Raw genomic sequence first — 10,137 nt, forward strand, 5'->3', positions numbered from 1 at the left:
CATTAAAATTGCGTCTTAGTAATCATCTGTGTGTGACACCTGCAGTTCACAACTTCAATCGAGACATGAAATAGCGAAATTCAATCACCTGCACCACACATCTGTTACCCATGATGAACAAGAGGCATGTCACCCGATACTCCAATTCTGGATTCCTCAGGAAAGTGAGCGGAACAAAGTATAATTTGGGGTTTGTAAAAAAAAATCCATTATCACGCCTTCAAAATATGAGGGTCATTCAAAATAAGTCTGACTGAAATATAGTCCACCAGCATCACATATAATCATTAGTTATCTGTGTCATGCACTTTGATGGATAATAATCGAAAATAAATTTGCGCCATACCCTTATGCCAATACGAATGACTGGAACCGGTGACGTAGTAGCTTCGTTCTGAGTGACTTCCGGGATGAAAATATGCATACTAGTATTCAACAGGTTGTAAAATCATTTATAAATATATTTTATCAAACATATTAAAGACATGTAAAAATAAACATTTTAAAACAAAATTGAAACTCGTGTTATTTCTGCTTTAATGAAGCTATTAATTTCATACAAATTTATGTAGGAATTTTAGTATCGGAAAACCAACTTGTTATTTTGCGTTGAAACCTTTAACAATATTCAAGTTTACATTGCGAAAATTTGAAGATGCTTGTGTGTGAACTAAACAAAATCTTAAGTTATATTTTAATTGCATATTATTATATTTTTTCATGTGACCAATATAATGTAAAAAAAAATATATCTTCAAAGTGTATGTACAATTCAGTTTGGATCTTATCCAAAATATAGTTTCAGTTTACAGTTTAACATAAAAAAAAAGTTTTATGATGTCTTAAGTTCAAAAATATCAAACGCATCAGGTCATATACATATAGTGTGATGATATACGGTATCCCTGAGTGTTTTGATATTTGATATAATTTAGTTATGAGATATCAGACGAATCCTCATGCAAACATGAAAAGTTTACCAAGATTGGGTTTTATAAAATTGCAAAGAATGTTGTCGTCAAATTGTAATGAGTAAGATAATCTGAATAAATTGTCTTTTTTTATTATGAAGAACTAATACTATTAGGTAACATAATGTGTTAGTGACCTTATACGATATATGGAATTTACTATCCCCGTATATATCTATTAGGTCATTAGCACTCTATGTAACGAATTTATCTTACCGACTATCTTTATTTGTTGATTGTAGACTAGAATTGTGTCATTTGCAAACATACATCATCTTCTTATATTTATATAAAAGTGTTCAAGTGTTCAATTTTAAGAACCTATTTCCATTGGTTTGCACAAAAAAAAAACTAATGTCAACAATAACAATTTAATATTAACAACCTTGATATAACAAAATTAAACCAAATTTTCAATACATTTAAATATTCAAATAGTGCCATAGTCGTAACTCCACTACTAACTTTGTATTGAAATAAGGAGTGAAGAGCAGAAGGAAGTCAACTCCGGTCAGCATATTGAGTGTGCATAATGATGACTTGTGTTTTATCATTTGATTTTGCCATTTGATTAGGGACTGTCCGTTTTGAATTTCAGTACTTTTGTGATTTTAATTTTTGTTGTGTTTTGAGCTATAACTTTGAAAAGGCAACGCGTTGCGATGGACCTGTATAACAAAGTGTACAAGCATATATCATTGACTTGATATCGTAAACATGTTCAAAGATTTACCCTTACAGGAAACTTTACTTCGTTCAATTTATTTGGAATGAATAAATAGAAATTCTGAGAATGTCAAAAGTTTGTTTTGTTGATATTATGTTAAGTTTTGATAAATAAAGAGTCAAATGTTGTCTGTTCAGCTTTCTTCATGTTGTCGTGGAATGGTCGATGTTTTTGATATATAAAGTTATAGAGTTATCGATTGTCCTTCTAGTATTTTGTCATCTTTTTTTATAAGTAATTTACACAAACATCAGACAGATTAATTATTTCTCCACCGTATTAAGTTCGTAACATTTCATAAACGGTTATACTGAAAAAGCAATCTTCTACCTCACTAATAAATTAACAAGCCCATTTTTCTGCACCAAATACGTATTTCGACAATAAATGTCTACAGGAATGTTCGAGGTAAAACTATTATGAATATCTAAATTTTACAAACGTTGATGACCCGGTACTATTTCTTACCGAATAGGACCTAAGTATATCGATATACGGAAATACTTTGATAACTAATTCTACGTTGTTTGTTTTTGTCCACGTTAGAAGCCGTTCGGTGACCTATATTTGCTTATCTGATATATCTACGTCATTTGAACTCTATCTTTTGTGGATTACCATCATTTGAAGATTTCATTTATGAACAGTGACTTCTTACTCTTTTATAGTACCTTATAGTGTTCAGTTGCGATGTTGGTTTTTGTCGCCGTGTTGTGAATACGTTTAACTTTCTTTGCAGTATTGTGGGGGCCATTGTTCTGTATTTTTGTTTTTCTCTTTGTCAAAGTATTGGTCTCTTTTCCGTTCTATGCTTTAAGCAACCAATAATCAATCAATAAATCTATGTTTAATATTTTGTACTTCCCTCTCGGCACATACCTGCCTTTTTGACATTTCACTATCTTAAGTTTGGCAATTTATTTGTTTGCTTGGTCTTCTTTCCGGTGAAATTGTCATATCAAAGCAGAAGTAACATTTGATTTCTCTTAGTATCCAACCCTCATTGCTGTTTTAGCAAAGGTCAAAGAAAATGTTGTTCTTTTATAATAAAGTATTTACCTATCGTAATTTTGATAATAAAGAAAGATAAACAAATATTTTTGATTTATTTCTTGAAATGTTTTCCTATAATCATCTTACTTTTGTATTGGTCACTAAATGAATACAGTATTTAAATGAGTACTGATTGGTTTAAAGGAAAAAAAAACCAACGTAAATATCTAATCAACAGTTGCATTACAGATTTAAATCGAATTAAATCACTTGATCCTATCTATATTGGATTAAAGGTATAGGGTAGAGTTGAGATCTCACAAAACATTTTTAACCACGCCGCGTTTTTGCAACTTGTCCAAAGTCAAGAGCTGCTGTCATTTGTTAGTCTTGCATGTTTTGTTTTTTTTAATCTTAGTTCATTTATATGTTTTGAAGTTAAGTATGACGTCCATTTTTACTGAACTAGGTCATTTTTTTATTTAGGGTGCAGCTGGGATGCGGGAGATCTCTCTTCGTTGAAGACTCAATGTTGACATTCGGTTGTCATCTGCTCTTTGGTCGGGTTGTTAATATATATCCCATTTCCATTCCCAATCCTTATACTTATAATTACATTAAACAACATGATTTCTATCAAGTTGTCTTTTATTTATCTGTGCACTTTATTGTGGATGTACGTGTCATCATGAATGTTACATTCATTTTGAAATGAAGGTTGGTTTCATAATGACGCAAAATTGCTGTTAGGCAATCAAAATGACGTATCATAATGTAGCATTTATGTTATGTAATTATTTTAATAAGCATGCACACGCATTAAACTATTGTTTGGTACTTTTAGTAATAATTCTAAAGGTTTATTTGAAAATGGCCCATCTATGCGAATCAATTCAGAAAACTTTCGACCATTCTTCATGTCGTTATGTTTCAAGCCGATGTTTTACAATTATTGAATTATCTACTCTGTCACCCTAATGGCAGTGTTTACACTTTTTTATATGTACATATCCTTTTATCGTTCCAAATCTTTTTTGTTTTTGTTTTTTTAACAATTGAAAAATGCCGATCATCCTCTTCATAGGTGTGGAAAAGATCGTAGCCCGATTAACACTACAATCGTAAGTATTTCGCTTTTAAAGTATTTTGATAATGTTAAGGCAGTTGTTTTTTTCTAATAATTTTTTACAGTATGCTGTATTTGATCAATATATGTTTTGTATGTTGTCTGACTTTTTATGTAAAAGTATATACTTTTAAAGGGAACATGATTCAACACTTTGCATAGCACTACTATTTTCGAATATTTTTCAGAAAATATAACATCTGAAACATTTTTAAACATGAAAACAACAAGGCAAGATGAGGCTACATATGCAAAAGCTGACAAAAGAAAAAAGAAGAGAGAAAGGAAACGTTGTTTGATGATCTTTTGTTGTGTGCTCCTTGTTGTTTTTGTGATCGTTGCCATAACGATAGCACTGATTTTTGTACTGCTGATAAATAAAGGTTGGTGCAATTATATGAAATACACCGTTGGTTATATTTGTACTTTGTAAGATAAAGAAGTAAAAAAGGAAGGGTTTTCTTTTTCGTTATCGCAATGTTATTGTCTTATTTAGATAATTCAGAGTTATACAAGGATTGAGACTGTTTATGCTTTTGTATTTTCTCCGAAAACAGTGTGTAGAAATGTTCTCTGCATTTTTTGTTACACTCTGAGATTTAAATAAGAAAGAAAGTTAAACACTATTGAGTTATATCACGAAAGAGCCGTTATAGTATACTATAATAAAATCTATATATTCTTGCATTTCATTTTTGCTAATGTGCTTTGTATATATAGTTACATATTTTCTTCATAGTGATTAAGATCATAACAAAATGTGTAAGACATTTTTATCTATTATGTATGGTTTTTTTTTGTTAACACATTATTGTCAATATAAGGGAATTTTATGCGACTGGCACACAAGTGAGAGGTTTAGCAAGCTATAAAACCAAGTTGAATCCACCATTTTCTACACAAGAAAATGCCTGTTACAAGTCAGGAATGTTACAGTTGTTATCCATTCGTTAAATGTGTTGCAGCATTTGATTTTGCCATTTGATTAGAGACTTTCCGTTTTAAAATATTCCCGGAGTTTAGTATTTTTATGATTTTATTGATAAACCTTGGATCCAAAATTCATTAGGCGCTACACACGTTGTTGAAGATAATTTTGAAACAACTACTGCAAATTCACCTTTTTAACAACTACTGCAAATTCACCTTTTTCTTTTACTTTATTTAAAAATAAGAAGATGTTGTATGGTTACCAATGAGATAACTCTTTACAACCGACCAAATGACACAGAAATTACCAACTACGAGTTATCTACTGGCCATCAACAATGAGTAAAACCCTTACCGTATAGTCAGATATAAAACGCCCCGAAATGACAAATCTTAAACAAGAAAATTAATGGTCTGCAGATTTATGATCCAAATAATGAAAAAAAAACACCACAAAATGAATCAATTTTTATCTGAAAACAATTTCAATCATATCTCCTTTCCAGTAGAATTTCTACTTTATTTGAAAATGTATGTCGTAAGATACAAACAGAAAGAAACTGAAATTAATTAAAATCTTTCATAACTGCAGTTTTATGCAATCCACAGCTAATTATGGATTGGACATATGAAAAATCTGACAATAACATAAGAAACTAATGTAACAAATGAAATTGTGATGCTTTGTATTTGAGTAAATATTGAAAGATTTCACGTGAAAGGATCCCGGGTGTAAAATGCATTCAGGGAAAATCAACCTTTCGTTATGAAGTCAATTCTAACATTAGTATATCATGAACTAAAAGGCCATACGCTCCTATATAGACGAAAAATACGATTATTTTAGTTTCAAGTATTACCAAGTAATAAAAAGGAAATTTTGAAATTACATTTGTTTTTAAGCAGTCATTTTGGCCAAAATGTGTCAAATTAACTAAAATCATCACTGATGAATTATTTACTTGAGAGTGAATAATTTAACCTCAATTGAATTTGTATTCATGTGACCTTCGATTTTACTCCTAAGCTTAATATTGCTAACGCTTGTACTAGACATATTCAGCTATTTAATGGAAAGGAATATCAACAAGGAAAGTGCAACTATTTCGTTGACTGATTCGATCCACAAATGATGATTCATATTCAGGTTTTCATATAATCGGGTAAATGCATTGTTAATTGTTTATTTTTAGATTTTTTTGTTATTTGAATAAAGTTCAGTATGTTATAATTCAAATATGAGAACTAGAGTCAAATTGATGAACTTGAATTTGACAGGTTATGTCCCTTTAATATAAATTTAAAATTAACCCTTTTCTTGTAAAAATTTAAACATAATTATGTTTCAGATTGTAGGCACCTTTAGTCGCTTAGGTTACATACATGCCGTCGTGAGATAACTCGTTTGTTATTGAAGCAACATATATCTCGTTCGTACGTTTTTGGTAACATTTAGCTGACTATAATAGGTCCCGCAGCAATATAGATCGTTGCTTAATAAATTTACTTTTCTTTTTCAGAAAATGATCCGAAGGCAAACGGTAATTATTCCTATCTTTGTATTGGTCTTTAATTGATAGTGGTTTTATCGGTAATTATATAAGCAAACTAAATGACGTTAGTTTTATATGCATTAAGAACTAAAACAGGTAACATTGTTTTCCTTACTTTCTATCAATTGCAAATGGCTTTACTCAATAGATCGGTCCCAAGCACGAGACACAATTTACACACAAAGCACAAGTCACATACTCAAGTATACATTTTAGGGGTAACCTGCAAAACTGGATGGATAGCAAGAAATGGTTCAAGATCCTGTTATCTTTTCAGTAACGATAAAAAAAGATTGGACAGGAGCGCAGGTATTGAAACTTTGCTTTCAAGTAACGTTTTTTTGAAGAACCTATACACATTTGAATAAAAATTAAAAAAAATAAAATTTATACAGGTGATACGAAAAATGCGTTGATTTTATCTCGGCTATTCGTTAGAATAATGGTGACTTTCAAAAGGTGACAACGGACTACTTTTCCACCGTGGTAACGGATATTGGTGATGTTTCAATAATATACAAAACACTGATACGTTTCACGAGGAAATACTATTTTTTGTTGTTTTTTGTTGTTTTTTTTATCAAATTTGACTCCCGTCTTGGATTAAACTGTTTTTTAAACTTCTGATTTTTATATTTGACATCGGGAGGGAATTATGACGTCATAAAGTTGAGTTACAAAAGACGACAACAAAGATTTTCAGAATATCGTTTTGGCAGAAAATTAGTTTTTCCCAAATCAGAAATCGGTTCAACAATTCTAGATAAATACATATTGCATGATATCAACTATCGTTACTATCTTATTTCAATACTAATTAAAAAAATATAGATATAAAAAAGGTCTCAAATTCGTATACTGGTTATGAAAACTATAAATCTTTATAAACTTTAAAAAAAAAAAAATTGTTTACGAAAATGTTAAATATATAACAAGAAAGGACTAATGTCGAGATACACAAGCCTATATGACTCTGAAAATGTTTGGGAAAATATTCGAGGATACTAAAGATAGTTTTAATAGACGCTTCTTTCATTCATTAAAATCAATTAGAATAGTCGTATCAGAATACTAATTAAATACTTCGAATATGTCAAAGGTGATATATGTACATCAACATATGTTTGGCAGAATTCTGGGCTCTCGCTACTCTTCAACTTCATTTTTTATTTGGTCTTTTATTTTTTTTAAACTTGTTTTTATTCAAGCGTCACTGTTTAGTTTTTTGTAGACGAAGGTTACGTCTGTTGAACAAAATAAAAGCTTTGATGAGTCTTTCGTTAATATATGTATACGCTGATTTAATGAAGTAAGGGAAACCAAAATAATTTAAATAATACACGTGACGAGTTATTTTTTTTTACAGAATCATTGATTAAAGCTGTATTTATGCCTTTTTTTTTTAGAAAAAAAATGCAAAGCTGTTTGTCTGTATTTCACATATGTGACTTATTTTCCTTTTCAGTCAGAATGCCTTAAACGCAACGGATCTTTAACAGATGTTGAAACAAGCAATGAATTAACTTTTGTAAACCATCAAGTGGAGATTCGGACCTAAGGTAAATTATACACCGATATTGATCTTTGAAAGTCTGCAACTTTATGAAAGGAACTTAAAATTAGTCTTATATTTGACTAAGTAATATTTCAGAAAAATTAGAAATGATATAATATAGTAGTAAGAAAATCAAATCATGTTTTGCGGCTTACCGCCTATAACATTATGAAATATGAATTTTTGATATAAAGAATGGAGAAAATAAAAACCATCACAATGCTTGTATATTCTATATATATAGATTTAAATTAGATTTGGGAACGTGTTTATTTGTAAAAATTTTGTGCGCATCAATTGACGCTTACCTGCATTGTTGTAGACTTGTTATGTAAAAAGTCCTCTTTCAAAGATCGTTGGATATCTAAAATAGACTGAAAAATGGCCGATGTTTTTGCTGTAAAATTTATTCAGAACTTTTCTATAACTAAGAGCTCAAAATTGTCTCATTGGTTTTAACACACATTGCCTTTGACTCGTATTATTTGGAAATCTCTCTGTGCAACGGGCTAATGTTTTTTCTCCATTGTGTTAAGCAAACTGTTGTTTGTTTTTTTCTTCTTTTTTTGTTGTTCACATGCTATTGTATCAGGTTACTTGTACTTTTGATAATTTATAAACATTTTTGTATCTTCTGCTTCTTTTTATAGGAATATGTCCATCATACCATTTTGAGTATTTACTAAACTGGCTTAATAAAAAAAATATGGCAGAATAAACCGATGTTTAAAATCAAGAAGTACTTGGAATGAGCAAAGATTTATCATTTCCAATACTTCCAAGGGAATTTCATACAACATTTCATTGCATAATAGAAAATAATACCTTATCGAAGGTACACACAATTAATTGTCAACACTCCTGTCTACAATCTTAAGTAACCAGGTGTCCTCGAGTTTCTAAAATATTTTTAAGAAATAATAGTGCGTTGTCTGCTTATGGCTTAGAAATCATTGTTTGCAATCAATGAAATGCAAGGTTTCCTTCCTACAGCTGTATTATTAAATTAAACGTTTTGGTCTTGTTTTTACATGAAACTCTATTAAACACGAAGAAGACATTTTTCTATTGATACACTGTTTATTTTAAGCAAAATCAGTTCAATATCAATAGTCTTTAGAGACAATAAGCATAATTTATGACGATATCTATGTTAGTAGAATTTTATGGAATAAAATAAATCATGCCGTCTCAGTTTGAAATACAATGTGAACCAATGAACAATAAAATATTGATACTCTCATCTACATAAATTAAGATGACATTAGTTTGCCAATGTTAAATCTAGTAAATCGATTGGATAGATGAAAATCCGGAAAAAAAAGAAAACTGAGGGATCATGCTGCGTCTACATTGCAAGTATCTCCTTATATGCATACATAGACCACCTTACTCATTCACATTCAGTCAAAATGTGACAATCGGGGAAAAGTTAAAAACAATAATTCTCAATTGGCATTGTTTAAAACGTTGTGTAGATATTTCACTTTTTCTGTTTACAAGCGTAAGATTCAAAGACACTTTGAAACACTAAAGATTTAGTTTGATGACGCAGATTTTCAGGGAAAGTTTTACAAGTCTCAATTTCAAAGATTTTTGTTCTCCTTCTTCAACATGAAACCGGATGTGACGTACGTTGCTAGTTCCTCACATATAACATTTTAAAATTCGATCTTATGTATATTAAAAGTGACAGTTAAAGGAAAGCATATAAAGAATATTCGTGATAGAGTAAGCAATGTTGATAATAACCTGATAAAGCTATATTTGGACAAAAAATAAAAAAAATAAGTAAGTTAATTTTAAATGGATAAAGCATGTCTGATCGTTGGAAAGTTGTTAATCTAATCTTACCTACTATTTAAAGATTACTGGATAGGTGGAACAGACACAGGTACAGAAGGTAAATTTAGATGGGAACCGAGCGGTCAACCATTCAGTGTAACAGGCTGGCATCCAAATGAGCCAAACAATCTCAACAATAACGAAAATTGTGTCAATTACTATCGACATTCTGGAACGACAGCGTGGAACGACGCACCTTGTAGTGCCAAAATTAACTACATTTGTGAAATTAAGGTAATACAATTCAATCATAAACGGCTTATGATTTGGTATGCAAGACGCGAGTTTCAACGGCTTAAGACTCATCGAATCCAATAGTTTGAAGGTCAAATGCAATCAAATTAAAGAGCATTCGTTTTCAAATGTTATATTGTTGTCATCCATTTGTGTAATGTGTTCGAGCTTTTGATTTTGCCAAATGACTTTTCGCTCTGAAT

At 30.4% G+C, this 10,137-nt stretch overlaps 1 long non-coding RNA gene across 1 annotated transcript; it reads left to right on the forward strand.

The window, feature by feature from the left end:
• Positions 1-6,515: 6,515 nt before the first annotated feature.
• On the forward strand, positions 6,516-9,871 carry LOC143078877 (uncharacterized). The gene is made up of 3 exons (XR_012979292.1): positions 6,516-6,609; positions 7,766-7,859; positions 9,723-9,871. It is a non-coding gene; the product is annotated as an uncharacterized LOC143078877 (long non-coding RNA).
• Positions 9,872-10,137: the final 266 nt, after the last annotated feature.

This window comes from Mytilus galloprovincialis, chromosome 6 (genome assembly GCF_965363235.1).
Source record: "Mytilus galloprovincialis chromosome 6, xbMytGall1.hap1.1, whole genome shotgun sequence".
Classification (NCBI taxonomy): domain Eukaryota; kingdom Metazoa; phylum Mollusca; class Bivalvia; order Mytilida; family Mytilidae; genus Mytilus; species Mytilus galloprovincialis.